The 14,922-nt window shown below is 44.2% G+C and overlaps 1 protein-coding gene across 1 annotated transcript in view; it reads right to left on the bottom strand.

Moving 5' to 3' along the window:
- The window catches only part of LOC126263361 (neural-cadherin-like), a 454,211-nt gene that overhangs the window by 422,983 nt on the left and 16,306 nt on the right, over positions 1-14,922 (bottom strand). The window lies entirely within an intron of this gene.

Here is a 14,922-nt window from a genome sequence, read left to right as displayed (position 1 = left end):
GTGTTGCAGGTGCCGTAGAACTAGTATCAGACGGCGATGTGATTCTCCATCGCTAATGTAATTGATAATAGTGAAAGTGATATGTGTCTGCGAGTTATATGGGGTCAGAACAGTGGAGACGCGACAGATTAGCAGAAAAAAGTTACCCTGGAGGCACATGCCCATGACCACTCTGTGAATGAAGTTGCACTGTTTGTTGGCGTACCACCGCGGACCGTTTAGTGTGCCTACAAGGAACGGTGTACCCTTAGCAGCCTGCAACACTACCCAAGAACAGAGTTCATAAAAATGTCGCAACCGACAGGGACGGAGGCGAGTCTCACGCCTTCTCAATGGCATTCGATTTCAAACCCGAATCGAATTGCAGCAAGTCTATATCAACCAGTTTCCAGGTGAACTCTGTGAAGAGAAGTACATGCATTGTGCTGCTCATAGCAACGTATATAGCTGCACGTTTTCAGTGGGTCAAACAACAAATAGACTGGATAGTAACTGAATGGAGACATATACTGTTGTCCGACGAGCCGCGATTTTGTCTCTTGTTAAATAAGGCGAAGCGTCAAGTGCACGGGCGACCCAGTGAGACGACCTGCAGTGTTTCTGGAGGGTGTTGTTCAGGCCTGGAGTGGGTCTGTGATGTTTAAGGTATTTTTTTCTTTGTACCCTAACTTGGTTCACTTATCGGATTATTGTGAACAACTGCCAAGACATTTATTTCATCATTACAAGTGACCAACTATCAGTCTCTTTTTTACATCTTCATGATAAGTATGATGTCAATATTCCTATCTTCCGAGACGACAAAAGCCACATTCACGTGGCAGCACGCTAGAGAAGAGAAATGAGCTCTGTGTTTTCGCTTTAAATTCGTCAACGTGTCCTATGATGTCATCTCCGAACTCGACGTCCCCGTAAGTTTGGAGACTTGCGAGTCTCTGTCGCTACCAGTTCAATTGAAAACTCGCCACTTGAGTCTAGCGTCGGATGCAAGTGGACTATACCAGTGCAGAAAGGACAGCGGGTACACGAGTTCACAAGTATAACTGAGGACTTGCAGCACTGCCACTTCATTCGCCACCGTTTGTCATTACGATTTTAGTTACTAGTTTATTTTTGTATTTCTTGCGTGTTTGAGCGCTTATTAGGAGCAACTTTTCATTTCATTTTAAAAACAGCGTAGCGTACAGTACCACCGTTTCTATCGACCGTTGTATCGACCCCCGTATCGTACAGGCTTTCGTATGTTTTGCTTAGAACAGCTTAGTGTCGGTTAGACCGTCAGTGAGAGAGCACCGCGAGTTCCTGCTGCTAATAAGGCGGGTGCACCGTTTGTATATTACATATCTTTTCGAGTTTCAAACAGGAGCGATTTCAGAAATAGATAGGCACTGTGATTGCTATGCACAGATGCGAGCTGAGTTGGTGACACTTCACTCGCAGATGCAGGCAGTGTTGGCTTCCGTCACATAGCTTGAGGATGCTGCCAATGGACATCACTGTGGGGGGTCGGACGCGGGGATGCGAGGGACGTCGAGCACGACCCACTTGTCCCCTGATCGATCCACTGCTGTGGCCGCCCCGGGTACTGCCTGCACTGAGGTTGACCCCTCACCTGTGGTCGAGTGGGAGATCATTCCAAAGTCTGGCAGGCAGCGAAACACTACCCGTGGGGCGATCGTAGGGCCTCCCCGGTTCGTTCGATGAACAGGTTTCGGGCGTTATCTGTGGCTGACGAAGTCTCTGAGCCGGATACAGTCGTCCACCCTGTTCAAAAGGAAGCTTCTCGGCTCACAAGATCTGGGCATTCACAGAAGGTGGGAACGATCACACAGATAGTGTTGTGAGTAGAGCAAACCAAAGACTGCGATTCATTGGCAGAACACTTAGAAGGTGCAACGGATCTACTAAAGAGACTGCTTACACTACACTTGTCCGCCTTGTTTTGGAGTATTGCTGTGTGGTGTGGAATCCGTATCAGGTGGGACTGACGGATGATGTTGAAAAAGTTCAAAGAAGGGCGGCTCGTTTTGACTATCGCGAAGTAGGGGAGATAATGCCACAGACATGACACGTGAACTGGAGTGGTAATCATTAAACAATAGGCGTTTTTAGTTGCGACTGAATCTTCTCATGAAATTTCAATCACCAGTTTTCTCCTCCGATTGCGAAAACATTCTGTTGGGACCCATCTGCACAGGGAGAAACGATCATCACGATAAAATAAGAGAAATCAGGGCTCGCACAGAAAAATCTAAGTGCTCGTTTTTCACGAGCGCCGTTCGATAGTGGAACGGTAAAGAGACAGCTTGAAGGTGGTTCATTGGACCCTCCGCCAGGAACTTAATTGTGAATAGCCGAGTAATCACGTAGGTCATAGATGTACATGTAGATTATGCACCAATAGAATGACTGATTAGTCAGCAGTGAATACAGTTTATACGTACATTTTTATAGATGTGTGCTTACACACATACGCGCACACACACACACACACACACACACACACACACACACACACACACACACTCACGAGCGCGCGCGCGCGCAGGGTGTCCCAGAAATGATGTGACAGCCTTCGAGTGTTTGTAGAGGGTAGGAAATGTATTCGGAAATGTCATTCAGCTATACTACAGAGCGTCAAAGCTATAGGCGGCGACGCCTGCTGCAGGCCATCCCTTTGGCAGCAAACGTGACTTTTGTAATCTGACAGAACGGAACGTCTCACAATTTGGTTTTCCAGTGATCGTCACTGATAGCTACGATCGCCAATGGAGGAGATAGAGCAGCTGCTCCGAGGAAAGGCCTCGTCTCCTATGAATAAGTTGCTCTGTTACCTCAGTGGATGACGGTCTCAAGCACAGGCTTCCCTCCACAGTTTATTTTTATCCTGGAACCTTCTGAAGTCTCCAGTGCTTGTCGACATACAGGAGAAAAATAAACAGCACATGGCAACCAGTGTCCGAAGTTATCAACCAGCAAGGCAACAGAGTATCGCATTCATAGGAGACAGGACTTTCTGTGCAGCAGCTAGCTCCAGCCTTTCCAATCGCGATCGGTGAATAACAAACGACATCGCGAGACATTCCGCCTTCAGTCCGTCAACGTACAAAGTCACCTATGCTGCGGAAGGGACATCCTAGTTTCAGGCGCCGGCTCCTATAACTTCGACGCTCTGCAGCGGCATTGGATGACGTCTCTGGACACATCTACATCTACATCGTACTCCGCAAGCCACATAATGGTGTGTGGCGGAGGGTACTTTCGGTACCACTATCTGATCCCTCCAACCGTGTTCCACTCGCGAATAGTGCGTGGGAAGAATGATTATCAATAAGCCTCTGTATTGGTTCTAATTTCTCAAATTTTCTCCTCGTAGTCAATACGTGAGAGGTATGTTGGCGGAAGTAATATGTTGTCCGACTCCTCCTGAAAAGTGCTGTCCCGAAATTTCAATAGTAAATCTCTCTGTGATGCACAGCGCCTCTCTTATAACGTCTGCCAGTGGAGTTTGTTTAGCACCTCCGTAACGCTCACTTGCCAGCTAAACGATCCTGTGACGAAACGCTCCGTTCTTCATTGGATATTCTCTATGTGTTCTATCAGTCCTATCTGATAGGGATCCCAGATAGATGATGGTGGGTGGTAGGTCTGAGGTTGAAAGGGACCAAACTGCATGGTCATCGGTCCCTTCCCAGATAGATGAACAATACTCAAGAATCGGGCAAACAAGTCCTTATAAGTCACTTTTCATGGATGAGTTACATTTCCTTAAGATTCTTCCGATGAATCTGAGTCAGGTGTCTGGTTTTCCTACTATCTGTTTTTATGCTCATTCCACTTAAGGTTGCTCTGGATATTTAAGCCTAGATATTTTACGGCAGAAGCTGTCTCCAGCTGCTTTTAATCAATAGTGTAGCAGTACAGTAGTGGCTTTCATTTCCTATGTATGCCCAATATGTTACATTTATTTACGTTCAGGGTCAACTGTCAGAGTCTGCACCATTCATCAATTCTCTGCAGGTCGTTCTGCAAATTCTTACTATCTTCTGGCGTTGCTACCTTGGTATAGACAACTGCGTCATCTGCGAATAGCCTTAAAGAGCATCCGACGCTTTCTACTAGATCATTTATGTATACTGTAAACAGCAACGGTCCTATAGCACTTCCCTGTGGTACTCCGGATATTAACTTTACATTTGTCAATTTAGTTCCGTTAAGAACGACATGTTGAGTTCAATCTGCAAGAAAATCTTGAATCCAATCGCGGGTCTGCTGCGATACTCCGTAAGCTTGTGTATTTTTTTCATTAAGCGGCAATGCGTGACTGTGTCAAATGCCTTAATGAAATCAAGGAACACGGCATCAAGCTGAGCGCCGTTGTCCACTGCGCTGTGGATCTCATGGAGGAACAGAGCGAGCTGAGTTTCGCAGGATCTCTGTTTGCGAAATCCATGCTGATTTTTATAGAGGAAATGTTCATTTTCCAAAAACAAGATAGTTCTTGAGCGTAAAACATGTTCCATAATTCTACAACAGATTGACGTCAACGATATAGGTCTATAATGTGTGGATCTGTGTTACGGATCTTTCTTAAAAACGGGAATGACCTTCTCTTTTTTCCAGTCGTTAGGTACCTTTCGTTGCTCAAGCGATCTACGATAAATTACTGCTAGAAGGGGAGCAAGTTCTTTCGCATAATCTTTATAGAATCTTACAGGTGTCTCATCTGGTCCTGAAGCCTTTCCACTGCTAAGCAATTGTAGCTGCTTTACAGTGCGACCGGTTATGTCAATATGTGCCATTTCGATGTTCGTACGACGATTGAAAGGAGGGACGGTGTTACGATCTTCCGCTGTGAAACAACTTCGGAAGATCTAATTCAGTATTTCTGCCTTCTCTCTGTTATCTTCCGTTCCGGTGCCGGTGTGGTCGCTCGATTTGTTCCTCAGGACACCCTCTGCAGCCCCTCGACATTAGTCGCTACGTTTCTTGAACACCCTGTATATGCTCAATTTTCGTTTGACGGCGGACGTGTGTTTTTCATACCAAGAATACAAGTATTTTGCATGCATTTGACGAACTCTGTATGTTTCCATTCGAAGTGTAGGCTATAGCATATGCATTACTAGTACTCTAACGGAGAATATTTGCAATTGTGGACCCTGCATCACTATGCACTATTACACCTTTTGTGTATTGTCTGGTGCAGTCAGTTTGCAGCCAATTTTTTGAAGAACTCTCGTTGATAGTCACTGTTTCACTGGTGCTTAACGATAAGTTAATGTTTTATTTCGCAATACACGCTTCACATGACTGCAAATATACTCTACATGAAGCTCAAAGGCGTGACTCGGCCAAGTATAATCCCAGCACTTCCATGCTAACTACTCTTGGAAGTAGATGACACCAAAGCAACTTGTTCGAGTGCTGTAACTGTAATTGTAATTCCCCTGTGTGCCTGACAGACGATGGCAGAGATATTATGTCGGTCAGTTCTGATACCCATTCAGCTTCAAACAATAATGCTTTAAGTTCACGTTGGAACGAATTCATGCCATTTGTAGTGATATAGTACCACTTGACAATGAGATCGCACAAATTCGTGACTTGTATTCCCATCAAAATGACGGATCACGTTGGTAGTTAGTATACAGCTGGAATCATGGTCGTTCTTAGTTGAAGAGCTTCGAGGTGGAGCCGCCCCAAAATATATTTTTCCAGTGATGTAGTAGACAATTCAAATTACCGGGAATTTTCAACATAGATATAAATGACGGCCGTCAGATATTTTTTAGAACCGCTGATATTGGGACTTTTTTAAAGGATGTCGTGGCTAGTCGTATGGCTGTGCCTTGACTACTCGCCGTTCGAAGTTTGGAATATTTTTATAAATCGCATCAAAGACTTTGTAAATACATAAATGAATGACGAGCCAGATGTAATAACTTCTCCCCTAAAGCTGTTACAGATATTACATATTTATATTTTCTTACGCAAGTTTCAACATTTGCGCAGAACATGTCAGTTAACGTTCTTTTATGGCGAAAATGAAGACTAGGGAAACGGAGCGCTAGTCAGTGGAGAAGGGATGATGGGATGAACCCGGCGTCATCTAGTTTAATGAGTAATCAGTCACAGTTTTTGCCTTGCGAGTTAAAGTAGAGAAACGTATCAGTGATCATAAGGCTCTTAGAAAACTGCTCCATAAACAAAGACAGATTCATGTCAGACTCAAGAGAGTGCAAAAGTTACCTGACAAACAGAATCTGAACGAAGCGAAAACGAGTGTAAAGAGAACAATGAGACAAGCGTTCAAGGACTTTGAAAGTAAGATTTTGTCAAAGAATCCGAGTAAAAACCTTAAGAGGCTTTGGCCTTACGTAAAATCAGTAAGCAGTTTGAAATCATCTATTCATTTACTCAGAGACCATACTGACACCGAAACAGAAGAGAACAAAGAGAATGCCGAAATACTGCATTCGCTCTTCCGAAAGTGTATCACCGCCAAAGGTCGTAACACAATCCCTCGTTTCAATTATTGTACGTACGTCGAAATGGCACATACTGGCATAACTGGTCGCGGAATAGAAAAGCACCTACAATCACTTAGAAGTGGAAAGGCCTCAGTACAAGATGAGCTACCTATAGGATTCTAAAAAGATTCTGCGAAAGAACTTGCTGTCCTTCTAGCAGAATTTTGTTGCAATTCGCTTGAGCAACGAAGGGTACCTAGCGACTGAAAAAAAGCGCTGATCATTCGTTTTTAAGAATAGTAGGACAGATGCACACAATTGTCGGCCTATATCGTTAGCATCAATCGGTTGTAGAATTAAGGTACATGTTTTATGCTCAAGAATTATGACGGTGCTCAATAAAAATCAGCACGGATTCCGCAGAGATCTTGTGAAACTCGGCTCTCTCTGTTCCTCCATGAGATCCATAACGCTGTAGACAACGGTGCTCAGGTTGATGCCGTTTTTCTTGACTTCAGGAAGCATTTAACACCGTCCGCACCGCCGTTTAGCGAAAAAATTACGAGCTTGTGAGCATCGGATCAGATTTGCGATTGGATTCATGACTTCCTTTCAGACAGAACTCATCACGTTGCTCTTAATGGAATAAAATCGACAGATATAAAGATAATTTCAAGAGCACACCAAGGAAGTGTGACTGGAGCGTTATTATTTACAATGGATGGAATTAATGTAGTAGAAAGCGTGCTCTTTAACATGTTCGTAGATGATGCGATTATACACTCCTGGAAATTGAAATAAGAACACCGTGAATTCTTTGTCCCAGGAAGGGGAAACTTTATTGACACATTCCTGGGGTCAGATACATCACATGATCACACTGACAGAACCACAGGCACATAGACACAGGCAACAGAGCATGCACAATGTCGGCACTAGTACAGTGTATATCCACCTTTGGCAGCAATGCAGGCTGCTATTCTCCCATGGAGACGATCGTAGAGATGCTGGATGTAGTCCTGTGGAACGGCTTGCCATGCCATTTCCACCTGGCGCCTCAGTTGGACCAGCGTTCGTGCTGGACGTGCAGACCGCGTGAGACGACGCTTCATCCAGTCCCAAACATGCTCAATGGGGGACAGATCCGGAGATCTTGCTGGCCAGGGTAGTTGACTTACACCTTCTAGAGCACGTTGGGTGGCACGGGATACATGCGGACGTGCATTGTCCTGTTGGAACAGCAAGTTCCCTTGCCGGTCTAGGAATGGTAGAACGATGGGTTCGATGACGGTTTGGATGTACCGTGCACTATTCAGTGTCCCCTCGACGATCACCAGTGGTGTACGGCCTGTGCAGGAGATCGCTCCCCACACCATGATGCCGGGTGTTGGCCCTGTGTGCCTCGGTCGTATGCAGTCCTGATTGTGGCGCTCACCTGCACGGCGCCAAACACGCATACGACCATCATTGGCACCAAGGCAGAAGCGACTCTCATCGCTGAAGACGACACGTCTCCATTCGTCCCTCCATTCACGCCTGTCGCGACACCACTGGAGGCGGGCTGCACGATGTTGGGGCGTGAGCGGAAGACGGCCTAACGGTGTGCGGGACCGTAGCCCAGCTTCATGGAGACGGTTGCGAATGGTCCTCGCCGATACCCCAGGAGCAACAGTGTCCCTAATTTGCTGGGAAGTGGCGGTGCGGTCCCCTACGGCACTGCGTAGGATCCTACGGTCTTGGCGTGCATCCGTGCGTCGCTGCGGTCCGGTCCCAGGTCAACGGGCACGTGCACCTTCCGCCGACCACTGGCGACAACATCGATGTACTGTGGAGACCTCACGCCCCACGTGTTGAGCAATTCGGCGGTACGTCCACCCGGCCTCCCGCATGCCCACTATACGCCCTCGCTCAAAGTCCGTCAACTGCACATACGGTTCACGTCCACGCTGTCGCGGCATGCTACCAGTGTTAAAGACTGCGATGGAGCTCCGTATGCCACGGCAAACTGGCTGACACTGACGGCGGCGGTGCACAAATGTTGCGCAGCTAGCGCCATTCGACGGCCAACACCGCGGTTCCTGGTGTGTCCGCTGTGCCGTGCGTGTGATCATTGCTTGTACAGCCCTCTCGCAGTGTCCGGAGCAAGTATGGTGGGTCTGACACACCGGTGTCAATGTGTTCTTTTTTCCATTTCCAGGAGTGTAGATAACAAAGCAGCAGCGGCAGATGGCAGTATCTATTTGCAGAATGACCTGTAGAGGATGGAATGGTGCAGTCTCTGGCAGTTGATCCTGAATGTAAATAAATGTAACATATCGAGAATAGATAGGAAAAGAAAACCACTACGAACAATTACTCTATGGATGAGAAACTCCTGAAATCAGAACTACCGTAAAATATGTAGGAGTAACTATCCAGAGTGACCTTAACTGGAATGACCACATAAAACAAATAGTAGGAAAAGCAGATACCAGACTGAGATTCGTAGGAAGAATCGTAAGAAAATGTAAGTCATCCACGAAAGAAGTGGCTTACAAGGAAGTTGTTCGATTCTTGAGTACTGTTTATCGATCTTCTAATAGTCCTACCTTATCAGGTAGGGTTAATGGAAGAGACAGAGAAGATCCAACAACAAGCAGTGTGCTTCTTCCACGGATCGTTTGGTCGGCACGAGATTGTTACCGAGATGCCGAACAAACTGCACCGGCAGACGTTACAAAAGAGGCGTTATGCTTCACAGAGAGGTTTACTGTTGAAATTTCGAGGGTGCGCTTTCCGGTTAGAGGCGGACAACATATTACCTCCTCCCACGTGCATAATGACCACGACGAGAAAATTCAAGACATTAGAGCCCATAGGGCTTACCGACGGTTGTTGTTCCTACGTGCATGCGAGAGTGAAACAGTGTAGAGGGGAACAGTGAGTGGTACCAGAAGTACCCTACGCCACACACTATTAGGTAGCTTGCAGGGTATGAAGTAGATAAAGAGATTTGGGGAGCCGCGGACGAGGACCTGAGCCACAGTCCTTCCGAAAGTCGATCCTGCGCCACATTTTTCGGCTGCTATTATGGCGAGAAATTTGCGACTCGTAACTACCAGACGTCAGGGGCAGATGCAGTGAGTGTTTCGAAACATTTTCTGCCTGACGTATTTGTTTAGTAATGAATATATTGCTCCATATTTTATTAACATGAGTACTGAAATAGAGGTTGCTGACAGGCAATAAACGAAACAAAGCGCGAAGCAATTACTGGAATATTGTTTTTCAATACAGCATTCGCTGCAGGAAAATCACATGAAAATATAATTACAGAGCGAAATGAGCTATACGCTCGTGAGAACTCAAAGCAGTTTCTCTGTTCTTCGTCATTGATAGACGAAAATGTTATCCCTAAAACGGTAGAGTCACGGTAAATATCACCAGTGAAATATTTTGGAACTTCAAATGAGGATGACGATCTTTATAGATTAGAATTAGATTGAACCACTTTGGATACCTGCAATCAACCACAAAATATTCCGCGCAGGCGGCGTAAGTCACCCTTTATAAAATGCTAGCATTTTCGTAGAAATGATTTAACATTTCATGATGAAGACGATGTGAGTTATAACGCATGTCCATTCTTGTGGTTCGTGGTTCAAATTTGACAAATACCTGAAAAACAGAGCCCAGTCAAGAATGTGAACTACAGGAACGGTACAAGAGAGTCACATTTTGTCAACGGTAATCATTTTCAAATTCGACAGGAATTGCTGGTGTGAGTGAATGTAACCGATTTTCGAGCGAACATTGCGAAGGAACCTTCTCAAAACGGACGTTTGGGTTCTGGTACTTCGCAAAAGGTCACTACTCGCAGCGGCGCGTAAAACCGCCGTTTCAATGGTCCCAACAACCCAGCAACTGAACGATGGCTGAAAGTAGGCGCATAGTGTTTTGCGATGAGTCGCGAGGGGTATTAACACACTGTATACGGACCCGTGGTTCAGGGGCAGCGATGAAGGACTTGCAGGGTCCTGGGGTTCGAAGATTTTCCCGTATAAATTCTGAATAAAAATCATCAGCAATGGCCGCCGAAGACTTCTTGTGAAGAGAGTTCCCATCGTTCTTCCAACGACTTTGTCAAAGACTCAGCCGTAATGAACTACATGAGGATGTAGAAGGCAGTGAGTTAGAGTCACAGAAGGTATCTCATTAGGTCATGTGGCCTGTAATTGAAAAACGTGTCATGATGATATCTCCGCTTCCAAAACATTCTCAGATTAGTCTCAAATTTGGGTCTCTCAGGGAGGGGGGGGGAGGGGATTCCGAGGGAGGGGTAACCACTAGAAAAGCGTTGAATAACCAACGAAAGAATAACATACTACAAGCCGGGCGTCGAATTCCGAAAATTTGAATGTGGTAGGGAAACTAGAAAATCTGTAAAGGCAAATGCAAAGGCTCATTCTCGACGTAGTTGAGTCGGATCCGTCAAATATATTACAGCTATTGCAGGTTAGTCCTATTTTGCATTATCACTCGTCATTAATTTGTGAAGGAAGCATGCCTCTCAGAAGGAATCAGTCAGTTTATCCTCCGTAGTTACATCGATTGTTGATATTTTTTGTTCTTGATTACCTTTCCTGTTATTTAATCCAGTACGCGCAATTGAGATGAGCAAATTTGAGTTTTATTAGGATGGTCTTATGTTTGTCTGCTAATGCAGTTTTAGAAAGGTAGAGAGGTTTAGTTTTACCAGGTAAATACATTTAAACTGATACAGGGACGATCATCTTTGCGTACCTCCTCTTCACTGAAAACCGAGGGATGGTCACAGCTCATCCGGTAAAAGCACACATTGCTACTGAGACTGGATAAGAACGGACGTGCTTTCGGATAATCTGCGGATGGACGTATTTGAATTTACTTAGTGTATGAAATTTATGTTCAATAATCTTTATTTAAGAATTTCTATTATTAGAGATTTTGTCTATGAGAGTGGGTTACCATTCGGTGTTCAGTATAAAGAGAATTTATTCTCCAATACAGTTAGTAAAATATATGAAGTAAACGTATAAAAGTAAAATGTATAAAATAAATTTGCAGAGCACAGCTGTGTGAAATGTGGAACTGAATTTTATATTGTTATTTCATTTCATGGGTTTGAAATTTTGTGGCTTTGTCCAGCTGACTTTGATGGAAATCAGCTTTCTTCTTCCATTACTTCTCGGTAAATGGTTTCTCCTTCAGTGCTTATGCAATATTTGTATAGATTTCCAAATTTGATTTTTCTAAGAAAGGAAACAGGGTTTTTCGTGAGATAGAGCTGAAATAGTGGAGTAGACTGGATACCTATAGAGATGAATTATTTTTCTTCATTTTGGAGTTGTGCCGTTTAATAGAGTCTTTCCAGTTCGGCACATTCAGTGCTTTGAGCTAAGACTACCTGTCGGGTATGCTGTGGAATTTGCAGTGGTTATCAGTAATGAATTTCTTCATCTCTATTTCTTCGATGAATAAACAAACTTGTGATTATGAGATTACCATCCTAAACAATGTGTTTTTGTGTGAACATACCCACCTGTCTACTATCACTATTCAGTATAGATACACTGATGAAATGGCCGTATGGCACTGATGACCAGGAGTCCCCACCTGGAGAAGTTCGACCGCCGAGCTGCAAGACTTTTCAGTTGAAGCCACACTGGGCGCACTACGTGTCGATGATGATGAAATGATGATGAAATGATGATGAGGACAATACAACACCTATTCCCCGAGAGGAGAAAAACTCCGACCGGTCCGGGAATCGAACCTGGGCCCGAGCATGGCAGTCAGAGGCGCTGGCCGCTTTCGTTTCATGATTACAAAGGAACCTAAACAAAAGGGACTATTTGCCACCGCCAGTTCGACCCTAAAAAAAAAAAATTCTGCACCACTTCAGGCGAAGGCCCTTAACCTAGCTTATCCCTACAGTTCTACCTAAACTAATACAACAATATTGTTGATTAATTTGAATGAAATAAAGTTACTCGCTGCATTTTTATAGGGGGACATTATTAGCTGCAGGTATGTGGGCCTTAAATTAAATAACAAATTGACGAAAGAAAACATATTAAAGTAACGATTTTTTTTTTGCGAGGGTGCAAAGAAAAAGCGTTTCATGTCGCCACTGTAGTGAAAATTCTAGAGAGGATAGAAGCAGGAAACATTTACATGTTCGAACCTGTCAGGATATTTTATATTTTAATAGCGTTGTTGTCGAGGTCTGTGAGAGTATCATATTACTGTCATTAAAATAGAAACCATTTATGGTGGTGGCCAGTGAAGTGAAACGGAAAGAACGTAAGTGTTCAGAATGAATTTTCAGTCTGCTGCGGAGTCTGTACTGATCAGACTAACACTGTATGCCGGAACTGGACTCGAATTTGGGACTTTTATTTTTAGCGGGTAAGTGCTCTACCAATTGAGCTATCGTTTTTGTCTTTTTTGTTTAAATTTTTCTTCTTTTCTATTTTTCCGTTTTTTTTCGTTATTTTGATCCCTTACAGCCCATCCTTCGTTCGTCAAAATCTTCTTCATCGTCGCCGGCTTCTTCTGCCACTCTGGACTTTTCATTGTTATCCCATATCTGCAGTTACATCCGTCATCTGCTTGCAGGGGTTTCCTTTAGCATCGACAGGAGTCCATGTCGAAATGTTTAGGGGTTGTTGAAATGAAACAAAAAGTTCAGATTGTAAGAAGCTGAGTTCTGATGTGTATCACTCCCATTGCTGCCTGAGTCACTGGCCTCTCTCACAGAACAAAAGCATATTCTAATGGAACGAATTGTAATACAGACCATGAAAGTCACCAACTCTCTTCTGTAGCTTTGAAAAAACAGACATAATGTCTTATGGGATAACAGCAATCAGTGATTTTATAATGTTACTTAAAATCCGTCTTGATTGCATTTTTTTATTCATATGACCGGTTTCCGTTCATTCAGAACCATCTTCAGATCTGAAGATGGTTCTGAATGAACCGAAACCAGTCAGATCTGAAGATGGTTCTGAATGAACCGAAACCAGTCATATGAATAAAAAAATGCAATTAAGACGGATTTTAAGTAACATATCTCTTCTGTAGCCTGTAGAAAGGACGATGAGGATACTGTGTGTAGGGAAGGGTATGGAAATGGGAGACGTGTGATTGTCGGTAAAGGTGTGGGCTTTATAAGGCGGATGAAGTTACGACAAGTAGGTTCTTGTCTTGTTCATAGGCGCTTCATTAAATACCAATAGCGATTTTCAAGATGGGCCCTGAAGTGTCAAGTAATTGGTGATGGTCTGGTTTGTATTGGCGATCCTCAACACTGAGAAGCCCCTCTCAGAACTTCACTTCCGCCAGTACCTCATCTCCTCACATTCCGCTGCAGAGTGAAAATTCATGCTGGAAACAATTCCTCAGGCTTTAGGTAATGTACTTTCTTTCAGGAGTGTTAATCCTCAAGATATGCAGGTGAACGTCTGTGAAGTTTGGCAGGTAGAAGTTGAGGCACTGACGAAATTACTTCCATGAGGGCGGATTGTGAGTCGTGCTTGGGTAGTTCAGTCTGTAAAACAATTGCCCATGAAGGGAGAACGTCTCAGGTTCGAGTACTTGTTTGGCACATGCTATTGACTTGCCAGAAAGTTTCAAGATAAGTAGTTCTGGCCACACGAATGTAGGGCGGTATCAACAGCAGCTGAAAATGGTAAAATGGGAATGAGGTGCATCATGAATAGGAATGTAGGACCAGGCCAACTTGACAACATTTTTCCACACAAGCAACTTGAATTTGACGTCACCCTCCCTCTTTCTTTTGCGCACTGTCAACCGGGTCTGTTTTCGCTACTAACAAGGGAACCTCCCCATCGCACCCCCCTCAGATTTAGTTATAAGTTGGCACAGGGATAGGCCTTGAAAAACTGAACACAGATCAATCGAGAAAACAGGAAGAAGTTGTGTGGAACTATGAAAAAAATAAGCAAAATATACAAACTGAGTAGTCCATGTGCAAGGTAGGCAACAACAAGGAGTATGTTAGCTTATGAGCGCAGTGGTCCCGTGGTTAGCGTGAGCAGCTGTAGAACGACAGGTCCTTGGTTCAAATCTTCTCTCGGGTGAAAATTTTATTTTTTTATTTTCAGATAATTATCAAAGTTCAGGCACTCACACATAATCAACTTCGCTTTCCAAAATTCCAGGAAATGTTCAGATTTGCTTGGACATATACAGAATTTGACGATCTACGCACGGAAACATTTGAAAACGTTTTGACAGAGCACAGGGAAAACTGTGCGACTCTGAAACTGTTGCATTCATTTGATGCAGTTTATGTGACAAACTCTTATGTTTTCATCACTTTTTTGGAGTGATTATCACATCTACAAAAAAACCTAAATCGGGCAAGGTAGAATAATCTTTTTACCCATTCGCCAAGTGTGCA

This window comes from Schistocerca nitens, chromosome 6 (genome assembly GCF_023898315.1).
Source record: "Schistocerca nitens isolate TAMUIC-IGC-003100 chromosome 6, iqSchNite1.1, whole genome shotgun sequence".
NCBI classification, from domain to species: domain Eukaryota; kingdom Metazoa; phylum Arthropoda; class Insecta; order Orthoptera; family Acrididae; genus Schistocerca; species Schistocerca nitens.
This window is presented reverse-complemented; position numbering and strand designations above follow the sequence as displayed.